Here is a 25,195-nt window from a genome sequence, read left to right as displayed (position 1 = left end):
CCGACAACCATCAATTAAAAACTTATGTATTTTATAGTTGTATTATTTGGGGTTTTTTTGCTCTGGCTTCAGACAATTAATTTTTAAAAAATATTATTAAATGATACAAATTACATTTATTGACTACATATTATGCCACTTGTTACTAAATTTCAGCGCCTAATAAACATTTTTTACCATAGAACTTTTAACTATAGAGTCTTAGTTGTGTCCAGTTTAGTGGAACTGTATTTTAAAACACAACTTTTATGAATAAGTGCTGCTTTTCAAAATAAAACTGGGGGGATGAAGGTGGGAGATTTGTGCTTGATTGCCATCTCATTTCCATCTTTGGATACAGCTTTAGCATAAAGTTAAACAACATCTGCAGAGATCTGACTGACAAACATCTCTCTGGGACTCATCATTGCAGCCTGCAGCAGGTGCATTCAGCTTTGCAGTCTTTTCCAAAAAGAGGTTAGTTTGTTTTAACATTTATCAGTAGACCAGTGGGAGCAAGTGACTAGAGAGAAGAGGTTAGTTGTCACTTGTTCAGTACTGGAATACTACAGGTAATTGGACTGGACTGGTGGGAGCTGCAACAGTGTATAATCTCACGTTGCACTGCAGCTGCTATGGAGCTTAATTATCCTGACCCTTAGAGACTGAAGTGTCATGGTATAAGACGCAACACGCAAGGAATGAAGTAGTGGTTTTCAATACTTTCTGATACTTGGGTTGATGAAGTTTCCATTTTCCTCATCTTATTTAAAGGTATGGCATCAGCTTTCCCATATCTTTAATATGGAAATATTTTCAACTGAATTGATTTTTCATGAGTCTGATAGAATGTACATAAAACAAGGATAGGGTCTTTAGGTATAGAAATAAAAAGAAAATAACCTTAAGTGAGAAGCATTTACATTTCACGATTCCACCAGTACATATTTAAAACATGAGTGAGTGGAAATAAGTGGAAGTACTTGGTAGTTTTTTAAAAAATATTATCTCAGATTACCATTTATTTTTTATAAGAAGTTAAAAAAATGTAATATTTAAGTTGTATCTTTTTAGAATATTGATGGCTTTGGCAAGTAAACTTTGCAGAGTAGTTTGAAGTGTTCCAACAAACAGGACAGGTGTAGCATATTAAAACTATTTTTAAGATTTTGAACTTAATGAGTCCTATTGAAATATTTCCCACATTTAATTACAAGTAAATTAAAATTTAGTCAAAATCTCAAAAAATTGGTCTGTCATTTATTTCTGTTGTTTTTAACTTTTCAATCTGTTTGAAGTATTGACTTTGAGTATGCATCTATGACATATGTAAGTTTCTTGTGTGTTCTAATAGTATTCCCAGTGAATATAGATATCACAGTCCTGTTCGTTAATCAGCCGTTAAATAGGCAATATATTCAAAGGTAAAAATACATTTAAATGAAATCTGGCAAAATCAGTATTATCTCAAAATAATTTGGAATGTAAAAACCATTTGAAGTCTTTGTAAAACAGTTTTACAGCTTTGACTTTTCTACTAACTTTACTAATCTGATTTTTTTGGTATCCACTGAATATAATTTGTTATTTACCAAAGAGTAATTAAGTTTTGGAGTTTTCACAGATTTTTTTTCTAACATTTTTGGAAACTATGTATTTTTCCTGAAGGAGTATTTACCAGTATTGGTAATAACTGATTGATACTGAAGATACTACTTGAAAAGAAAATAAGTTTTACTTTAATTATGAATAGATGGTAATTATAGTAGTTAAAAGAAATAAGATTAAAGCTATGCTATCTAGATGTCAAGAGATTCATTTCAGTACTTTAAAACATAAATTATTTTATTCTCTAATCAAAGTTTTTCATTTTTGACCTGATTAACTATTTTTAATCAATTCTTATCAATATAAAAATACTTTAAAATTTCACATATATACTTTTACTATAATTTTTAACTTTTTGTTTAATAAGACATTGAATAAGAATAAACATTTTAAGACTACAAGTAAAAAAGAGAATTATTTACACTGATAAACTTTTTGAGATGTTTTCAGTATTTTCCAAGTTTCACACCACTGTATGGATATCCTTTTCTATGACAAATCTTGATCATGAAAACACCTACTATCTGCACTCCATCACTGATATTTTGCTGCTTCCTGCAGGGCCTGTCATAGCATTGTTGGCAGGAACAGATGAAAAATGAAATTAATGTCTTGAGGTTTTTAACAGCAAAATGATTAAGGTAAGATTATTTGGTCTGGAAAATAAAACATTTTTGTCAATTTTTCAATGAATTTTATTCAATAGGTTATACTGAAAATTGATGTTATATTTTTATTTTTTGTTTCAAGACTTGTTTATGTCATAATGATGTTCAATATATTTCTAATTTCTGATAAACTGTATTGCAAACTCAGTAATTTAAAAATTTTAGATGGTAGTGTTTTTTTACCTTCCTTGTGAAACTGAGCATACTTTTCAAAGTTCTGTGGAAGAAATTTTCAGTTCATTTTAAAGATGTTTGAGAATAGTTATACTCTCATGGCTCCATAATTTTACTCACAGTGTAAGTTTTCAGAGAAGTTTGTTAATTAAATAGGATTTCAAATCTTGCATTTCTTCTAGGATACAATAAATGCTCACTCCCAGTTTACTTAGGTCTAAAAAAATCAATCTGATATTAAAGAAGATTGTCTTCATTTAAATTGTTAGTAATTTGCTGCTGTAGAAAATAGACTGGACTGAGATGAGACTGTATTTTAAGATCTAATCTGGGGGGAAGGGCAGAATAGAACCAATAGTAGTGCATTTCAGTAACACAGAATAGTAGGTAATGGGGTACCTGCTATTTAAAAACAAAAACAAAAACATGGTTTTGTTTTCTTTTTATGTTGCTGAATATTTTAGAAGAACTGTAGCTTTTTAATTTTGGTCATATTAATTCTTGAAATACCTGGTTTTAAAGTGGTTAGTGTTGGAGGCAAGTAAGCTCTTACTGGGAGAGCTCATTCACATACTTAGTCCTTAATTATTCTTTGGATAACCTGTGTTTTTATTTTTCTACAACTAATATATGATGATTTCTTTAAAAAGTGGTGAAAGTAATTTTTTTTTAAACTTGGTTTCATTCTTTAGTGTGAAGTAGGCCTGGAAGCTTTCTCTTGTTAATTATTTTGCATATTTATCAGATGCTTCCTATAAACCCTGGTGTAGGCAGCAATTTGGTAATCATTACTTAGAATTATTACAGTGTATCTTTTCTCCATTCAAGGAGTATAGGCATACTTTGCTTTACCCTGAGAAGTTTTGCTTTGCTATTTTCTCCTCAGATTTTTGTTTTGCTATTTTCTCCTTAGATTTTTGTTTTAATTTTTTTTTTTTATATTGTAGCATCTCTGTTAAAGATTTAGCACAACACTTAGGAATAGCTGAGAGACTTTTTATTTAAAGGATTTGGAAAATCATAGAGTTGTGCAAATAGATCAAAGTGATGAAGTTCAGATGATCTCTTCTAAAACTTTGATTTAACAGTTGAGAAAACCAAGGTACCAAGATATTAAGTGATTTACGTACGGTTTCTCTAATGCCAGTAATTGTCCTGTAGCTTTGAAATGTGTTTTCTGAATTTGTGGTGCAATTGTAGTAGGTACTTCATTCTCTTGTTTTGTTCTACTTTTTTTCCCCCTCCCTTTTGGATGTGACTCTGAGGAAATAAGTCCTTACCTCCTCTCTCTCCTAGTCTTAAAATGAATATATATATATATATATATTTTAAACTGTCACGATGGCCTCGTGGTTATTTTGCCATTATTATTATTATTTTAGTTCATGTGCTACACTGAAGGAACATAGGCAAGGTGCTCTTTGGTCATTAGCAAATTTCTTTTAGAAATTTAGGATATCATAGGTTATATTTCCTGGAACATGTAGCCTGGTCATTTTCTCTCATCCCTTAATTATACTGTTTGAAAGTGGCAGTGTTTTTAAGGTGATTAGATTTCTGCAGCATTGTTATTTTTCTTCATTTGTACTCTTTTTTTTCTTCCTTTCACCATTCCTTAGCTATACTTCTAAATTTTAATTTTTGATTAGAGTATTGGCTTTCATTTAAAAAGTAGGCTCTCTAAGTTAAATTTTGTTTTCAAGAATTAATAATATATATATTTTCAATGTTTTTATGACTTTTATAGTAACACCCTTAAATATAGCGTATTTAGGTGAGTATTCATAACATTTGGTTTAATATATAAAATGTCATGATTAAAAAATAAGTATGAGGCTAATTGTAAGGCAACGTAAGTAGAAATGTAGTTGTATTGTCCAGTAATTATTAATTTGAAAACATCACTGTTTTCTCTTTCTTAGCTGTTCATTTCATTAAGTTGATCTACTTAGTTAATTAGAATTCTGATACTATTTTCATTGTGTTATAGGCTTAAGGACTACTTTCTAATATAATCATAAAAGTACTTAGTGTGATTTTGAAGACTTTTCCTTCTACAGTGCTAAATTAAAACAAAAAAATTTTTGTGATAGTCTTTACTCACATCAATTGAGTAACTGGATTAAGGTCCACTGATGTGGGGGAGTTTATGGCATCCTTCTTGCCTGCTGTGTGTTTAACATACAGCCCAATTGTTTAACCATAGGTGGCACTGGAAATTTACATGAATGTATGAATGAATGACTGAATGAATAGTTTGAGATTTCTTCTGTGAAGTGCTCATGTAATACCAATACGGTGGATATAGAAGGCAGTCCATCTTTAGTTTTTCATTACACTTCTAGTTTACTTTAGTAATGATTTAAGAAATTTAAATGAACGAGAAATGCATAGGAGTGTTACGGTAGGTATTGGCTAGGTACAGTGCAGTATGACAGGGGAATTTTGCGTTCTGTTTAGCATGCTATACTGCGTGAAAGAAACTGAAATCCAGTATTATGGAGAGTATGTTAAAGCCACCTCTGAAATGAAGACTACCTTTAAAATAACTTAAGCAACATGAGTTTAAGATTTAGTTATTAATAAAGTAATTAAAGGTATATATACTACAAGATTTTATAGCTGTATCACATTACAGTTTATTTATGGCCACATGGCCATATGTTCAATGAGGAACAAAGACCAATCATGATTTTTCTTGAGTACTAACCATCAAATTAAAGTGACGTATTAGAAGTATGCTTACTAAATATTTTATTTGTAATATATTTTAATATCTTCTTTCCCAACTATAGTGGGGAAGTTAACATGTGACTTTGTTGGGGGTGGTTACATTGTTACATTTAGAAACTGGACAATTTGCTTTTCTAATTTGCCAAGGAAAAAGAAAAAAATACCAGCTGTATAGTAGAGGGGAACTTATTTGCTTATAGTTTGACCAACTTAAATATCAAGGTATTAGTATATGTTACTTTATTTGAAATCAAAATTTTAGGGAAGTTATTGAGTTTGGGATATTGTTGCATCTTTACATACTTTGTAAATACATGCAATTTAAAGAGACACATGAAATAAGAGTGTTTTTCTTGTATTAATACATTGTTTGATTTTTATCATAATAAACCAGTGAAACATCTAAGATTTAATAGATACACTCTTTCATGCCTTGTGATTAGTCTTCCACATTTTTGTGAATTTTATTTATATTTTGAAAAGTGGTGGAGAACAGTGGGTTAAAATAACCCTATCATAGTGTTTCTTTACTTGTCTGTTTCCCCGTGCCCTGCTTTGTCACAGATTTTAAGTTTTATGAACATGAGTGGGCTTTGATGGGTTTAGAACTAAGTGTACAATGCCCTGAAATCTTAGGTGGATACCAGGTTATAAGTTTGATAACTGTATAATGGAGAATTATATCTAGAAGTTGAAATTATCTCTGTTAGTATCAGGGTCTTGGGAGGAGGGGTAAGACTTCAAAGAAGACTTCAAAGAGAAACTGACAGGGTTTGGGGGACTGAATTTTAATTTGCTTGTTGAACAAAGGTGGAAGGTCATTTGAAGTGTATATAGACATAAAGGTATGCAGCAATTCTGTTATATTCAGGGGTCTAAAGGTAGTTTGGTGTTGATTGGATAAAAGGTGGACATTGCTGTTGGTATGGGGGCAGTGGTGGTAGGAGGCACTACAGACATCTGTACAGGTGGAGACAATCTAGTGCATGTGAAAAAGAAGAAAAGCCTGGCGGAAAAAATTCATCTTGGGTATATTCATTAGCAAGAATATTTTTAAAATCTACATCTGCTGTGTCTGTAAAATGACTGACACTGGTACTGTAGTTAAAAAATATACATTTGTGTAAATATAGTGACACTTATAGTCTGGCGGATGGATTGCCCAGTTGTCCAAAAGTATAGTTGAGTATTAGATTGGATTCTGACTTTCTGCTTAGGAAATTGAAATAGGATTTTATAAAGACCCAATTTACTTAGAAAGGAAAAGGCAAAGGGAAAGATGGGGCAACTAGAAATACAGAAAAGAGATGTTAAGAAATGTGAGTTGTGTTTGAGCAGTTATGTGCCAAGTATGGAAGAAAAAAAAAGGTGGAGGGCACTTCATGAATGACAGGTGTCTATGAAGAATGTTTTGCTATATGCAGGGAAAATCTTTAACCAGTTTGCTTTTGATTCATAGCAGTTCAGATCATATACTAGAAAAAAAGTATCTTGTTTCTTAAATTCATTCAATATGTAGGCCTTTCTTGCTTTCTTGGCATATGAAAGAAAACATGAGTGATTGATAAACATGAGTGATTTATACAATGTGTGTGTGTGAATTTAATGCTGTTCAAACACTAAAGTTAGGTATATTGTCAAAACATTGTTATGCTATGTCAATGAAAATTAAAACTTACAATTTATTTGTTAGTGGATTCTCTGTTATGTAATTTTTTGCTGAATTTTGGTTGATTGTTGAGATAAAGCAGGATTTTTCATCATTTATAAATATTTCACATAAGAATGAATCTTAATTAATACCCTTATAAAATTGAGATGAACTTTTAAAAGACTGAAAAATACGGTACTGTTTTTTCATTTAGAAAATGAGATTAAAAATCTATCTTGCATTTTATACTGATTTGTGCAATTATTGGCTACTTGTGTAGAGAAACATTAAAAAATTGAACAGCTGAAGTGACATTAAGCAACAGATGGGGATTTAAAATAAAAATATTCACTGTGTAATCTTTATTTAAGTGCTATTCATAATTTGGTAATACCAGTTGTATAACTCAAGGTTGAATTCAATATAAAAAAGGAAGCATAAGAAAAGTCTAATTTCTTTAAAATTGATATCTATATTATGGTATGAATTCATGATTTGTTTTTAAAGTGAGAAATAATCTAGCTAAGTGTTGCACACTGGGGTTTTTTTTTTTTTTTGCAGGTCAAATTCAATTCTTTTTGAGAAAAATTTTGAAGAAATTTTGAATTATTTCAAAATAGTATTTATTTGAATTTAACTATTTTACTATTTCTGCCTTTAAAATGATATTCTATTTTGTATTTTAGCTTCTCAACTGAAAATTTGAAACCATGGTTTCTTTACAGTAGTATTTTAAACTAATTGTTCTGAAGTGTATACCTGTTTGTTTAAGGAAAGGTATGTTCCCCTCAAAGCTTTATCACACTTTGAGTTATGCTGGTGTATTTGACATCTTGTTTAAAAACTAGAATGTCTCTGCATATGAAAACACAAACTGTGATAATGAGCTAGATATGCCATATGTGGCAGTTTAGGTTGGCATATATCTGAAATGGCATGTTTAATGTACTGTATTACTAGGATTAGTAATTTTACAGTGGAAGGCTGCTACTTTTATGATGTAGTCTCCTGCTGCTGGGCTTATAAGTCTGACGGACTCTTTACTCAAAATCTGTTTTCAACTTCTGTAAAAATCTTTTTACTATTGGAATTACCTACATAAGATCTGTCTGGCTGATTAACTTATTATCTGAAGTTTGTAAAGATTAGTGAGTATTAGAAAACATATATAGTTTGATAGGTTTATAAATGTAAATAATAATTATGTATATTTTGTTAAGGAATAATAATGCTAACATATTCAGTATTGCCAAAAACGGTTTAGTAAAGTACATAATTGAGAATTATTCACAATATTTTTATTTTTAGAAAAAAGTGCATAGGAAAAGCTTTGAGGTCCTATGGAGTCTTGGCAGTGAAGCCATTAAAAAGCAAACTGCAATAAATAATGTTCTTTTATGACAGAATGCACAACTTTAAATTCATATTCCAGTTTTCATGGACATAATGTTCATTTTTTATTTTTTAAATTATGCTTTTATCCAAGGTTTTTACTGAAGCATCTTCCAATCAGTCAGCAGATTGCATTAAAAATAAGTAGAAACTGCAATACAATGGGGATAATTTAGATAATTTAAATTTAAGTTATAAGTAATATAAAAAAGAATGTAAACATTTTTGACTACTTAAAATATGCAGAATAAGTACAGTTTCAGGTTTGGGAAATGTTTCAACTAACAGTTATCTAAATTCAATATCTTTTGCACACTCTGTGTTTGGAAAAGCCAGACTTTGAATTTCATTATGTTTTCATTTAAACTGACTCTACCACAGTTAATAGAAAATGTGATTATCTTGTTTTTAAACTCTCTAGACTATACAACTAAAAGTTACTTGTTGATCAGTTATGGATTAAAGAGACCTTACATTTCTATAGGATTTTAATTCTTAAAACATCAATGTAGGCAGAATTTTTTGTCTTCATTTTACAGATGAGGAATATAAGATAGTGAAAGGTAAAATTATTCCTGATATGTCAAGTTAATAATGAACCTGTTTATTTTCTGTTATTGTGTAACAACATTCTGTTATTTTTTATTTGCATCAGATTGCTTATACATTTGAGTTCAGAAATAGAGTATTCAAAATTTAGGTAAGATTTATCAAACTGCCACATTAGCCCATCACTGGGAGATAATGATATTTTTGATAGGTTATACATTTTTTTCCAATTCATATGTAAATTGAAAGGAAAACAGTAATAACTAAGCAACATGGAAACATACAAAAGTTATTTTTTCAGCTTACCAGACTTGTGTATATATATAGAACTTTGATATCTTTCTATTTTTCTATTGACATTAGATCATTAAGATAGTTTGAAATTGTTTACATGAAATGTAAACTTTGAGATTGCTTACGTGAAATGATTGCTTACTGTGAGATTTTGTTTCTCACTTTTTAAATTATATGTAATGTCTACTTTCAAGATTTGTTGAATTATAGATTTAAGGTTAGAAAACTCTGTTCAGATCACTGTGATATAGTACTCAGTATAGTAAAAAGTTTTATGAGGAAAATATGCAATGGATATTATATAGTAGTTTATTAAGCAATTATCACATCAGTTCAGTACTTCTTAATGCCTTCTGTGGAAGTACGACGAATACAAGACTTCTAGGGAACATGTGGTGTCAGACCAGAGTTTGAATCCCAGCTCTGCCACTTACTAGGTGTACTGTTTTAATCAGTCATTTAATCTTCTTGGACCTCCAGTTTTTGATCTGCATAATGTGGTATCTGTACCTCTTTCATAATTATAAGTTATTGGTCTAGGTACCAAAAAGGAAAACTGTAAAAGCATATCACATAATAGTTGGCATATAATAAGCGTATTATGACCCTATCATTTTTCATCTCCTGTTTATGCTTGTTTCATTTAATAATACTAAATTTATAGCAGAGATTTTAATGTAGAATAAATTACATTAATGTGGCCCCAGAAAGGAAAACATTTATATAAGGATTTTTAAAAATTGAAGTTTATTTTTTTCATAATTGTTGTAAAAATACAGGTGATAGAATGCCAAAGCTGTGACCTATCCTCATCCCACACCTTTAAGGTAGTTAATATGAATAATTTCTTATATATTTTGAAACATTCTATTTTAAAATAGCAGTTATTGTTTTTAGTGGTAATTATAAGTGATCATCATTTTTATAGATAAGAATGAGTTTTCCGCAAACCACCTATGTTGATTAATGCGTTTATGGAGCTTCTAAATACTGTAAGGTGTCTTTCCAGTCTCAGGTTTGTGGGTGTTTTTGTTGCATAGCCTAAATAAGTGTTCTGTGATACCCCTGAAGATATGCAGAGCTTTTTTTATTTGTTTATTTTTTGCCTATATAGCAGAGAAGAAAACTAGGGATGTGAATTTGTAATATTAAAGCACATTATAATAATCTCATGTGAAACATATGGATTTATTTGTTTTGTAACTCACTAAAATTACCTTAATCAGCCTCTGTCTTCATCCTTGTATATTCAAATACAAAACATTAAAAATTATTGATTAGAGTCTTAATTGGAATTCAACAGGAATAGATCAGGTGGCATATAGAATATTTAATACTGTCTTTCATGATATTTTTCAGGATACTAAGACTTATGAAATTTTTTTCCTATAAGCAAAAATGAAATGAACCTAAATGTTTAATAATATAATAATATAGGTGATAATTCATCAGGCTTATTTTTCAGTTTTTTTTTTTTTTTTTTTTTTTTTTGCTGTTACTAAGATTTTTTTAGCTGGTGCAGTTCAGTGGTGTACACCTTTCATCCCAGCTACTTGGGAGGCTGAAATGGTAGAATTGCTTGAGCCCCGGAGTTTGGAAATAGCCTGGGCAATATAGTGAGACCCTGTCTCTAAAAATAATTTCATTTTGCAGTATAATTATTTATGACAAAATAAGTAAATAAAAGTAATTTAATTTTTTTAAGTTTTAAAATATTGGCTCTGTCAAGGTCTTAAATATTTTAACTCATGTTCTTGCAACCTCCATAAAGGATCTAAGAAATTTTAGTGGCATAATTTTAGTAAACGTATTTGAAAGAGGCCATGGTTTATTCCTTTCCATTCCTTAGCAAGTATTTTCTGTGAGTCATTACACGTATTCTTGATTGCCATTATGCTAAAATTGTTTTTTATTATTTGTTTGTATTTTGTCATAATTATTGTATAAACTTAATGCTGTATTCACATGCCTCATATAGTAAATTAAATATTACATGCTAAATATTTAAGTTTCATGTAATACTATTGCAAGATTAACTGTAAGTATGATTTTGTTTTGCATGACTATGACCTGGAGGACAATAAATTTAATAAGATTATACTGATTCTTAGATTGCTTTGTGGAAAATATCTTTGTATTTGTCATAGTGTAAATTCAGTTTTATATTGAGAAGGGTACACTTTGAATATGTAAGAATACGACGGCTGGGCGCCGTGGCTCACACCTGCAATCCCAGAATTTGGGAGGCCGAGGCAGGCGGATCACGAGGTCAACAGATTGAGACCATCCTGGCCAACATGGCGAAACCCCATCTCTACTTAAAATACAAAAATTGGCTGGGCATGGTGGCGCGTGCCTGTAGTCCCCGCTACTCGGGAGGCTGAGGCGGGAGAGTTGCTTGAACCTGGGAGGCGGAGGTTGCAGTGAGCCGAGCTCACTCCACTACACTCCAGCCTGGTGATAGAGTGAGGCTCCGCCTCAAAAAAAAAAAAAAAAAAAAAAAAAAAGAAAAAAGAAAAAAGAATATGACCTGCTATGGAAAAAAAATAAATAAATAAACTGAGAAACTTTGCTAAAGACCATTTAATTCCAGAATGATTAAATATTATAGACCTAATCTTTATGGTAATGGATTTATTCTTACACCTTTAGAATCTGTAGAGATGATGACAGTGAAGTCTGATTGGAGTGAGGGTTACATTATATGTTTTCAGTTTATAGACGATGAATCTGTATTAGTCTGGATTAGGAATGATTAAAGGTTATAACTGTCTTTATTAATATTAGGGTGTGGTTTTGGGTGTGAACTCTGACATTAACCCAGATTTCCTTCTCATTTGTAATATTTTTTACTTTTCTTTGGAATTAAAGCTACACAGTATATGATGAAATTAAGTCCCAATTATAAAAGCTCTTTCATCATCATTACTGATGAGCTTATTTTCTATGTCACTGAGAGAATTCTAAAAATTTCATAAGCTCCTACTACCAGATGTACCTACCTAAGTATATGAGTATCTGAATACTCTTACTATTTTGATAAACTGTCTATATGCCTAGCAAAGACCTATCTCTACTTTTTTTCTGTATTTCGTTCCATTCCATCTTACTTACTTAGATATCATTTAGCAATTCTTTCTCCACTTTCCTGCATTACCAATTTCTTTCTCTACTGGAAATTATTTTTACCTACAAATATGCTGTTCTTTCTCCCACTTAAAAAAAAAAAAAAAGTGTGTTTCTTTTTATCTCACTTTCTGTTCCAGTAATTATGCCATTAATGGTGTTCTTCAAACTTGTTGCCCATACTTATGTTATCTCCGGTTCCTCTCTTTTCATTTCTCTTTTGAAGCTCTTCCAATTAGGGCTTTGACCCATCCTTCCAGTGAATCTGCTCATGTTAAAGTCACTGGTAGCTTGTATACTTTTTATTCAATGGTCAGTTCTCAGTCCTCCTTTTTATATAACCGTCAGCAGCATTTGACACAGTGATCACTGTCTCCTTTTTGAAACATTTCATTTTGCTCCTGGTACACTTTTATCTCATTGGTTGCAGCCTTATATTTCCTTCGCTGTTTTTTTTTTTTTTTTTTTTCTCATTTCCTTGGACTTCATTTTTTCTGTCCATGCTTACTCCCTTAGTGATCCAATCCAGTATCATGGATTTAAATAACCATCTGTTCTTTGATGACTACCAAATGTTTGTGTCCATTCTGGACCTTTCATCTGAACTCTACACTAATGATGCAGCTGCCTGCTTTATATCACTTCTGTGTTTGATATGTATGTTAGAATTAAATATGAATTTAAATATTCTGATCTTTCTCTTGACTCCCTCAAGTCAATTTCTCTCAGTCTTCTGCATCTTAATTGCAGCTTCGTCTTTTCAGGGTCTGAGGACAGAAATATTTGAGTCATCTTTACCTTCTCTCTTTCTGTTGAACTTCACATCCAATCTGTCGCAATTCTGATTATATTTAAGATACTTGCCTTAAAGGAAAACCAAATATTCAAGCCAAAAGAAGATAACAGAAACAAAAGTAAATGTTACAAAAAAAATGCATTCTGCTATATTTAGGCAGGTAAAGAATTAACCTAAAGATGTGGTTGGCTGTGAATTCAGTATTAAAACTCTTTCTGGTGAGTGACAAAAAAAGTAGCCTGTCCTAGTTACTTGACTGACCAGATTAAGCTCACAAACTATTTACAGTTTCAAAGATAATTCATTGGTAAAGCTAGATTCATGTTTAATTTTGTGTTATAGGGAACCCTGTAGGAAATTTGTATTTAAGAAATATTGGTATCAATATATCCATTATAGTAACATAGTTATTTTTATACCTGGGAGAATTGAGTGTTAAAGAATAAGCATGAATATGTATCATGGAATGTTATTTAACTTTAAAAAAGGAGATACTTTACTGACATTTACAACAGTATGAATGCACCTGGAGTATATTGTACCAAATGAAATAAGCCAGAAACAGATAGATAGGTACTGTGTGTTATTTGTATGTGGAATCTAGAAATATATAGAATACCTAGAAATGGAGAATAGAATAGTGGTTACCAGGGTGGGAAGAGGAAATGGGAAGAGTAGGTCAAAAGTAGCTACAAACATGCAGCTATGTAGGATGAATAAGTCCAGAGATCTAATGTACAGTATGAGGATATAGTTAATATTGTATTATGTATTAAAATGTACTAAGAGAGTAGATTTTACATGCTGTTATCACATGAGAAAAGTAACTATGGAAAATAATAGATAATTTACCTGACTGTGGTAATCATTCCACTATGTATATGCATGCCAAAACATCATGTTTTACACCTTAAGTATATACAATAATTAAAAAAAGAAGCAAGAAGAGTAAGAAAGTTCTAAATAATACCTGTTCATCAGATTATATAAAAATAAAATCTGTCATTGTTAGAAGACACAGTTAGCTTAAAATGTATACCATATCAAGTGGTGTGTATATACACACACACACACACATTGTGGATAATAAAATATATATTGAACCATTTAGAATATTGTGCTAAATCAATAATTCATCTATTTGAGGATTATACCTTAAGGAAATTATATATTTAAAAATGTATTATCAAAATGGTCATTGTTGACCTGTAAAATATTTTGAGATACTGTATATTTATGCCTGTCAACTGGGAGTTTCCTCATTTTAGTGTCCGTAAAAATTATTCTGGTTGATAGAGTTCATTTATCTCTTTTAATTTAAATGTCTTAGGCTTAACTCTGCTATTTAATGTTTTTTTTCATTTTGTACTCAATTATTAAAAACATTTATTTTCCACATAAGCAGAAAAAATGAGTTGTTATAGATTTAATATTTGAAATAATTATATAATAACAATTATGACTTTTTTCTAATCATACATTTTATCACTGTGTCTTACTGGTAAATGATATTTGATCTCTGTAAATACTCTGCCAGAATAAGACAAAATACATCTGTAGGCTTGTTGACATATGTGATACAGTAGAGGAGGTTTGTTTAATCTCTGTTGTGAAAAAGGAAAACTGTAGTAGTTTTGGCTTCCTGGATTATAGGGACAAGAACATGTGTATACTTTTGATTTCATTTTTAACATTAAAATTTAATTATATGGCTTAATATTACAGCTTAAAATCTGTGACCTAAAACATTTTATTTTTCGTGGTTATTAATTACATATTTCTTTCTTAAATCATCCCTTAGTGTTCACTTATGGAAGATGATGTGGGTTTGCTAAAAGCTTTCTTATGTATTATTTTGGAAATATCTACATTATATTTTCACATAACTGGTAGAGACAGATTTTGTGTAGATCTATCTCACTGCAAAGCTCCTTTTCACCACGTTTTATTATGAAGTGAAAAATTTATTTGAAAGTACTTTTCCCCAGTTCGACTTGTTTATAGAGTTTGTCACGTTGGGCTAAATTATGAATTGGCATTTAGTGAGTGTCAAGCAGCTTGAACTTTTATTTATCTTAAATTGAATTATATACATTTTAAAAGGACTTTCTAACTCTGCGGTTATTACATGTTAAAACCTATATTGATGATAAAACTCCTAAACAGTTGTATGTGTTTGCAGTTTTAAGATAAGAATTATTTACTTATAATTTACCTAGAAGATATCCCACAATGTGATTTTTTTTCAACAAAAAAGGCAGTATAGGCTGGACCCAGTGGCTCACGCCTGTAATCCCAACACTTTGGGAGGCTGAGAGGCAGGAGGACTGTGGGAGACCAGGAGTTGGAGACCAGCCTGGGCAACAGAGTGAGACTCCGTCTCTACAAACAAAGAATTTTTAAAATTAGTGGGCATAGTGGTGTGAGCCTGTATTCCTAGCTACCCTGGAGGCTGTCATAGGATGATCACATGAGCCCACGTGTTAAGGGTGCAGTGAGCTGTGATCTCACCGACAGAGCAAGACCCTGTCTCTAAAACAAACAAAAAGGGTGGAGGGAGACAATATGAATGAGTAGTCCATTAACTTAAAACATTTGAAATTTTTAAAGTAAGTGTTTTATGATAACACTTTAATTTTAAGTGACCACTCATTTATGCCTTTCTATTTAAAGCAGAAACCTAAAGCTATTTGTTAATAAAATATTGTTTTATGGTAAGATGTCATGGGAGAGAAGGATATATGGGGAAATTAACAGAATGAAATTATTTTAAATTAAGTATGAATGAGATTTCCAAGGTAGCTTTATAATATACACTAATAATTTCATTTTTTTTCCCAAATTTTATGATACTCATTTCTATTTCTGAGAATCTTTAAAATTGTGTGATCTTGGCCAGGCGCGGTGGCTCACAGCTATAATCCCAGCACTTTGGGAGGCTGAGGCGGGTGGATCACAAGGTCAGGAGTTCAAGACCAGCCTGGCCAAGATGATGAAACCCTGTCTCTACTGAAAATACAAAAATTAGCCAGGCTTGGTGGCAGGTGCCTGTAATCCCAGCTTCTTGGGAGGCTGAGGCAGGAGAATCACTTGAGCCCGGCGGGCAGAGGTTGCAGTGAGCCGAGATTGCGTGACTGTACTCCAGCCTGGGTAACAGAGCGAGGCTCTGTCTCAAAAAAAAAAAAAAAAAAAAAAAAAAGGTGTAATCTTTGTTTTCTTGAGCTGTTAGTATTTAAGATAAAATGGAAGATCTGATGTGGCTCAGCCTTATGTTTTTATTATCTTGCACTATGTGTGCTTTTGCTCTGGGGTTGCTGTGCATCCGTAGATAAAGACTAAAATCAGGCCAGTTGATTCTGCTACTCAGTCTAACATATCTTTTCAATTGAGCCACCTCTGTTGCTGTTATCTTTTTATTTCTGATTAGCTTTCCATTTTGTGCCTCTTTAAACTTTTCATTTTTTTCAACCCAGAAACTCACCCCAACACATTTATACTCTGTAAATGTACTTGCCTCACAGTTTATTTAGGTCATCTTTAAGGACCTCCCTCAACTTCCTTTTATACTTCAAATTACAATTTAATTTCACCTTTAATCCTTGTCTACATATATAGAATGAGAATTCTCTATTCTTCTTTTTAGGAATCATTTATCCTATCCCCCTTTATCTTTTTCATACTCTTATCTCATTCTTTTGGATCTTTTAAATTTTTTCATTAGATCTTTCTCTTTGGCTTTATAATATATTCAGTTCTTATTTTATACAAAATTACCAAAAACTAAAACCTTTCTTTGATTCTGGTAATAGCTGTGGTCACTTTCTCTCCCGTTTACATACCAACAACATTTTTTGAAAGGGTAGTCAACTGAGTTTCTTTTTCTCAGCATTTTATTATTCCTGGTTATCCAACTCTTTCAGAGTTCATGGTATCTTTACTAGTTGATTAATTAACTGAACTATCTTTTTCAGTCATGTAGCCATCCTCTTGTAATTTTCTAAAGCATTCAATATTAATAACTATTCTTCCTCCGTTGGTTTATTTGACATTGTATGATCCAGTTTCTCTCATTGTTTCTCTAACTAACTGTACTGTCTCAAACATTTTTATGAGTTTCTTTTGTTTCTTGAAATCATCACGTAAATGTTAGGGTTACATTTGATTCTGTCCTTGGCCCCGTAGATCCCTTTAGCTTTAATTACTCCCTTTATGTAGATGATACGTAAGTCATATGTTCAGCTCGAAACTGTTTTCATCTTTTGTTTTATGTACACCTTGTTATATTTAATGTATATCAAAATAAATATGATTGTTTATACCTTACATAAAGTCTTTCTATAAATTGCCTTACCCTAAAAGTACACATAGTATGTTCACATAATTTGGCATGTTACTTCTTCCACAGGTATTCGGTTATGTATCTGTATTAATGTTTTAAACATACAGACACACACACACACACACAACGATTCGCATATAAGGCTGAGATTTCAGCATATGTAATCATCTAGGAAGTCTTTGCTGATCACCTCAGTCTGGTTGAGGGACCCTTCCCTTGTTCATGTGACACATCCTATATTTTTAATGCTTCTTGTAATTACGAATCTTTTCTAGCTCACTAGACTATAAGTGCTACAAAAATGATGAAGACCATGTCACCTTTATTGACATCGTACCCTTAATACTTTTATAGGGTCTTCCACATAGTAGATGCTCAATATGTATCTACTGCATATATGAATAAGCGAGTAGATAAATAGAATGTCAAAAAATGTATTCTCTTAAATTGATAAACTTGCCTTTCTTTTTCTTTCCTGTTTCAGTTATTAGCACCAGTGATTTTCAAGTTGGAAAAATTGGTTAATTTTAATCTTTTTCTCTTTTTTATTCTCTGTTTATTCTATAATTGTTGCCAATTATTGTCTGTTTTACTCACAACATGTACCTTGAATTAATCTTACCCTTTATGTTCTTGATGTTTTCCCTAATGTGGGTTGTTTCACTTACAACTATACTTCGTATATACTCTACCAGAGTAGCAGAGAATAATACTGTGGTGTATTTCATAACATCCCATTCATTTTGATTATTAAACAAAAACAAGCCTTTAGTATAGGGTAATGTGATATATGAATCTCATATCTAATTTAAAGCTCTTCCCCATCTCAGCAATAGTCAGGCTTTGGGGCCTAAGAACTTGAAACTTGAAAGCTGTTGTAGTCTATCCTTTCACAAGCTTCTTTATTTAGATTTAAGTAAGGATGTATAGATTAATTCTAAGATGTCTCTCTCCTCCCCCAGTTCTGATTTTAGGTTTAGGGACCAGACAGAAGGAAATGGACAAAACTTTCTTTTTACTTAACTAGTCTTGTAATAATATTCTGTTGAGTTTTGATGCCTTCCTCTATATGACAGTTGTCCGAATGCTAGCTCTCTCATAGGTTGCTTGCTTGCTTTACATCTGGGATGGACTCTGCTGAGGTCTCCTGCTACACAGTTAAAACCTGATGTGAGATATTCTTAGTTAACTCTGTTGTAGGCCCTCTGTTCTAGCCACATGGGTAGACAGTTTCCTGGGGTTGCTGGAGCCTCGTCACTCTTTTGGACATCTTTTTTAAGGTAGGCCCATGTGATTCATATCATATGATGCTAGAGGTAACTGCATCATTGTCATGTCATGTGTTTTTCGTGTTACTTCTCTTTATTTTTTGTACTCACTTAGGAACAGAGCATCGTTAAGTCTGATATCTGAGTATTAATATAAGCCCGAGTGAAAAGATAGTATCTTCTTGTGAGTACTCTCAGTATATAGGAATCATGCTCTTGGCTTGCAGCACCTTAGGGGAGGAATACTTCCAAAAGAGACTGGTGGCCTCAATTTTTTTTCAGTTCTTTTTAGAACATGAGGATACTTATTTCCTCCTTGATCTCTTTTCTGGGTCCTCGTTTCTAAATCCTAGGTAACAGGAAAAGTGTCATTACACATTTTTTATATATATATGTATATATATTTAATCCATATTATTTAATTCAAAATATTTTAATCCATATTATTTAACCTGTAAACCGAAATAACACATCACCAATTATGGCTCTTCACCCGTCTTTATAAGTGAAGTCTGTGGGTTGATAGTAAAGAAAGAACAGACTTTGTGATTCTTGCAGCTGTGCATATATGTGGACAGTGGGTTAAACCAGAAAAAATACTTTTCTTTGACATATTAATAATATACGAAAGAAACATTTCATAGAATTTAGGAAAATTAAGCAAAGGGAAATATAAATGATATCCCTTAAACTTAATAGAGTAAAGGTTGGTTTGGAATACTTTATTAGGGGTGAATTATCTGTGTAATATAAAATTTATGGAAGATTCTGCTTCAGCGTATTACAGTATTATAGCAGTGCTTCATGAACTATTAAAAGATAATTCAGGAAATGATTGACCTACCAGAGTAGTTTATGTGTTGTTTTAGGAATAATTGCCTTCTGCAACTTTTATCTATTGGTTTTAAATATATGCATATATACATGTGTGTTTACATATACATATGTATACACATACACATATAGACACATACAAAAGTGTTATATAGATGCTAGATAGCCCTTTTTGTTTTCTCCTTAATCTTTTCACATGAGATATTCATATTGACAACTGTGATTTTGCCATTGATAGGGTTTTTAATACTATAACCACAGCAGTTGAGGATAGATTACTTTGTTCAGTGAAGTTTTTTTTAAATTTAATAGTTTATGTATACATTTTATTTGCTTATTTATTTTCTGAGATGGAGTCTCACTCCGTCGTCCAGGCTGGAGTGCAGTGGCGTGATCATAGCTCACTGCAACTTCGCCTCCCGGGTTCAAGCTGTTTTCCTGACAGCCTCTCGAGTAGCTGGGATGACAGGTGCCCACCACCACCCTGGCTAATTTTTGTATTTTTAGTAGAGACAGGGTTTCGCCATATTGGCCAGGCTGATCTCGAACGCCTGACCTCAGGTGATCTGCTTGCTTCTGCCTCCCCAGGTACTGGGATTACAGGCATGAGCCACTGCATCCGGACTTAGTATATACTTTTATTTGAGTAAGCAGATAGTTTCCTTCTATTAACTTTTGTAGCATTTACTTTTAGAGACTCCTTAAGGTAAAGAGCCAGAAATTGAAAATACAGAATTATCATCTAGCAAAAGCTAGATGTTTAAGTATGCATTGAATCAGAACTTCAAAATTATTTAGGCTTTGTTTTATTTATGATAGTGAAAATGAAGATCATAATATAAACTAAGGAATAGTATGCTGTTGAAGAAGTAAAGATTTGAAGGAATCTAGCACTGATTCTTTTCAACTAGAAATTTGTTTTAAACTGTGCTCTCAAATTTATAAAAGTTGAAATTGGGTATGATTATTTGTCAGTAATGGGCCACTGTTGCTTCTTTAATTATACCACTTTGAAGTTTTTGATAAATTGTATATATAGGTCTAAGGATTACCTAATTATTTTCTGTGGTAAACAGAATTTTCTGGATAAAGAAAGCAAATAAGATTTCAAGAAACATGTAACTTTAAAAAATTACATTGGAAACTTTTCCTAAATGACATATCATTCACACTACTTCTTTGTTTTTGTTAATATTTTAATGGTCTGGTTTGTTGTCAGGAAATATTTAATAAGCCACACAAATGCATACTGTAAATCAGATTGTTAAATAATTCAGATTTGCTGCTCCTTTTTAATCAAAATGTTTGTGTTTTGAGGAGGAAAATGGGAAATAAATGAATTAAAATATATTATGATATTCTATATTCAAAATACAAGGTTCATTAATTTCAGTTATATTTTTTATATCTAGAAGTGCTGTTTGACCCTTTCTGGGATTTTTTTTACTGTAAATGTTCAAACCTCTTATGAAATGTATTAAGAATACTGATTTTAAAATGTTCCATCTGACGGTTGTGCTCTGTGTTGTTTCCGCTGGTTCTCACTCTTGCCACATTGCTTCCTTGTGTGTTTGGTGAATGTTTGTTGTTAAGTTTTCTTAGCAGTTTACCTGAGGGAATTTTTTGAATCCTGAGTTAAAGGTGGTTTCCTTCAGAGTGACTTGGCTTTGCATTTAGTTGTCATTTATAGTTGGGAACAATTTGAAACTAAATTCTTGGCTTGAGATTATTTTAACCATCATGTATGAATTCATGCTGAAAATCTGCTTGAAGGCAAACTTGTGGTTATGAGTTCCCAGATAATGTTTTCCTGCCTTCTAAGTGTATGTGAGGAATTGTCAGAGGATTAGGGCATGTTTTACTCTTACAATGACAGCATAGCTGGTTGAGGTTAATATTTATTGGGGATTCTCATCAGGCTACCCACCTGCAACAGGAAGGTCAATAGACAAAAGATCAGATTACCTTGGTTTATCAAATGCCTTCAAGGTAAATGTCCCCTTACAAGCTCTAGTTACTCTTCCAGGTTCCTGCATTTATTTAGGTTTATTAGTTTCTGGTCAGCTAACAGATGCCATTGAAGAATGTGTTTTTAATATTTTTCTCTGACATAGTTTAGTTGTTTCAGGCAGGAGAATTGGCTGGGTTTCCTTGCGTATACTGTCAGACATAAAAGCATGTTAGGGTTTTTTGTTTGTTTACAAAATTTTCTTATTTCCCCCAGCTACCCTGGAAATATATACATCTATTATAACCATTTCAGAAACAGGTAAGCTGACCAAAATCATGCAGCTGGTGAAAAGGTTGATCTGTACTCAAGTCCATCTGACTCCAGAGTCCATGCTGTACATTGTATAGCACTGCCTCTATGGGGTTTACATTCTTCACTCATAAATACTTGAGTTCCAGGGTAGTGTTCGTTTTGTATATGAATGATTGTGTATATAAAGAAATGGAATTCTAAGTTACTACCTGATAGGAATTTTGAGAAAGAAGATGAAATAGCAGTTACTACATTGTAAAGAGTAGTTAACAATATGTGTTAAAAACCTACTGTAAAACATTTTCTGTTTTACCTAAATCTCTCTTATTATCTTAATATATTGGCCTACCTTTTTCCAAGATCCCAGCAGTCCCAAGATTCCATTTTCATTGTTACCTTTTCCTTGATTTTATCCTTTATCAGTCCTATTAGTATTTTTGTTTGTTTGGGAGGTATCACACAGTAAATATCAAGAAACTCTTCAGATGTTTATATACAGGCAGAAATGACCATAATATTGGGTAAGCTTTATAAAGGTACAGTAGTTCAGAGAGCTTTGTTGATAACCAAATGGAAAAACTGTTTTTTAAAAGCATAACTAGTTTATCTTGAGTAAGAAAAAAGTTGCTTAAAATGTTTTCAGATCATTAGCATATTGAGGTGACTATTTCAGATTTAATATATTTGAGAAAATGAAAAGTTAATGAAGCAGAAAACTAGAAATGAAACAGGTGCAGGAGAATAATCATATAAAAAATGGAGGTGATATTATTGTTCTCCAGATTGGGTTACTCTAACCACTGGCAAACTATTTAAATCAAGTAAGACAGTTTAGGGTACAGTGACTCATACCTATAATTCCAGCAATTTGAGAGGTTGAGGCAGGAGGATCGCTTGAGTCCAGGAGTTCAAGACCAGCCTGGGTAACATAGCAAGACCTTGCCTCTATGAAAAATACACAGAATTATTTGGGTGTGGTGATGCATGCTGGTAGTCCCAGCTACTTGGGAGGCTGAGGTAGGGGGATCATTTGAGCTCAGGAGGTCGAGGCTGCCTTGAACCGAGATAGTGCCACTGCATTCCAGCTTGGGTGACAGAGCAAAACCCTGTCTCAAAAAAAAAAACAAAAAACAAAAAACAAAAAAAAAAAAAAAATTTAAACAAGACACTTAAATATAAGATAATACATATAACAGAAACTATAAATTTTTCTGAAGGCAGTTTTTATGAATTACAATTAAATTTGATTATACTCTACATTATTTTTATAGGATTTCAAAATTTAAACCCAAAGTATGTGCTTTAATATATTGGTTTTTGGATTATAATTTAGCATCATTTTGTACAGTTTTTAGGGAAAGGTGAGTTTGATTGAAGGCAAGTGTTTTTATAGGAAATGAAAGTTATTTCTTCCATTTTTATGTGCTCATCCTATGTAAAAGGTATTTCTAAGTAGTTTTGAAGATATTAACTGTATTCCCAGCTTCTAGCTTTTTGCAGGGGATGGGGAGAAAATGCAATGTTTATCTAAGGATTGGTTTCTTAAGGAAGATTTTAAAAAGTAGCATTTAGCTTTTTTAAAAAATGGGTAAATGCATTTATTTCTGCTGTGTTCTGACATAGTAACATGTTTTCCTTATTATGATGACTTCCGTTTTTCCACAATTTTTGTTGATGACAGAAACTGCCATTGTCAACAAGAAATGCCAAGTGAGAAAGAAGATTATGGTGGGTTCTGTTTCTTAGCATCTGTTATTTTACTTTTAGTTTCACAGTTTTGGCCATATTATGGGATTTATCGCCTTATTAGTTGAGAGGTAGGCTAATAGACGATAAGGAAGATGTAGTGAAATAATAATAATAATAATAATAATGGTTAACTAATGAACATTTACTATTTGCAAAACCATATTCACCACACCATGTATTATATGTTAGTCTTTTCAAAAACTTTCATGAAGAAGGATCTATTCTTAACTGAAGCACAAAAAGTTAAATCACTTTCCAAGGTACTCACTAATAATCATTGGAGCCAAACTAGTATATATGTATATAAATATACTCTGTGTATGGTTGTTTTTTAATGGTACATATTATTTTGATGACAAATTAAAACTGGAATTTGAAGTTAGTGATAAGATAGTTTTGTTAATAGCCTTAAACAAGTATGACATTTGCTTAGAAATTGTGACTGGTGTTATGTATGATGTCTTTTAGTAACCTTAAACAGTGCTTGAACTCTTTCGTCATTGCATTTCTAAGATTTTGCTAAGCTCTTTTGTTATGCATTCCCTAGGACATTTTATAGTCTTTTATTTTACAGCAACGCTGAAGGAATATTTCATCATTCATATAATTTTAGCATCCAAATTATATTTTCATCCCTTTGTTTACCATGAAACATACTTTTGCCTATCTTTCAATTGCATCACATTCTCTTTCTCCTCATTTAAATACCCTTAAAACGACCATAGATCGCTTTTCTAAATCATTATATGTTTTTCTATATGAAAGCCTATTTTGTAATGTATTTATTTAAGAATGCCATTCAGTTTGCATTCTCTTGCTTTTTTCTTTCGTCACATTTTCAGTACTAATCAAGTATTAAAGAAGATTAAAAAGAAAACTAATAAATGAGAGAATGTGGTGGTACTGGTGTTAGCTTATCCATTTGTTGGTGATTTGCTTGTATTTTATGTAATTAGTTTGATTCCACACAGTATCATTTAGTCTATAGTATGGCACAGTGTTCATGGCTAGATTACAAAAATAAGTGAAACGTGGTCCACCTTTTTCTTGTCTATCAAGTTTGTTGCCACTTTTTGGCTATCATATCACACCGAATTTTTGGTCTTTTTACGTGGAAGCCAAGAAATGACAGACTGGATACACACAAAAAAAATGAAAAATGGTGAAACAGACAAAAGGAAAGAGAGTGGTGAACTGTAAAAGTAGGGAATACACTGGAACAGCAGTGGGTACAAGAGAACTGAAAAGAGTCAGCTGAGGGACAAGAAAGAATGCCTTGTTGACTTTGAAGGATGGGATGGACGATTAACAGACCTCTAGGCACTGAGAGGTACCAGAAATCCATTAAGTCATAGGATAGTTCCACAGGTCTCTTTTGGGGGCTGATGATAACTCAAATACCTACCCTAGATTACAAAAAGGGTAACATTTTGGTCTTACAAAAGTGCACGAGTATAAGAGTACAGTGAGTGTAGATAGGAAGTGAAGTGAAGCAGCTATTGTGTTTTTCTTTCTGAAACAAAGACCAGCTACAGAAGTGAATTCTCTCAGTATGGTCTTTTTCAAATTTACAGGACTCCTGTTGACTTCAATAGCTCTTAAGTTTTATCTTATACTCTCTACATCTGTAGCTACTTTCCCACACAGTCTCATTACTGCTCATCACGGTGATGAACCAGATTCATCAAGATATGTTTGAATTGTATTCATTACATTTTAAGAAGTTAGGTATATGTGTGATACATTTTAGAAAGATTTCCATAAATGTATTT

General features: G+C 32.0%; 1 protein-coding gene across 4 annotated transcripts in view; it reads left to right on the top strand.

Moving 5' to 3' along the window:
• Window positions 1-25,195, top strand: part of NOVA1 (NOVA alternative splicing regulator 1) — a 149,962-nt gene that overhangs the window by 6,828 nt on the left and 117,939 nt on the right. For 2 of the 4 annotated variants that reach the window (XM_037985752.2, XM_037985748.2), the window contains exons 1-2: window positions 347-456; window positions 2,149-2,228. The exons of the other annotated variants lie outside the window; for them this stretch is intronic. The gene's annotated coding sequence lies outside the window, so the exon portion shown is untranslated. Of the gene's footprint in view, window positions 1-346; window positions 457-2,148; window positions 2,229-25,195 lie in introns of those variants that run through there. 4 annotated transcript variants of the gene reach the window in all.

The sequence above is a fragment of the Chlorocebus sabaeus genome, chromosome 24 (assembly GCF_047675955.1).
Source record: "Chlorocebus sabaeus isolate Y175 chromosome 24, mChlSab1.0.hap1, whole genome shotgun sequence".
NCBI lineage: Eukaryota > Metazoa > Chordata > Mammalia > Primates > Cercopithecidae > Chlorocebus > Chlorocebus sabaeus.
The sequence above is the reverse complement of the archived record's forward strand: the minus strand, read 5'-3'. Positions and strand labels throughout refer to the sequence as shown.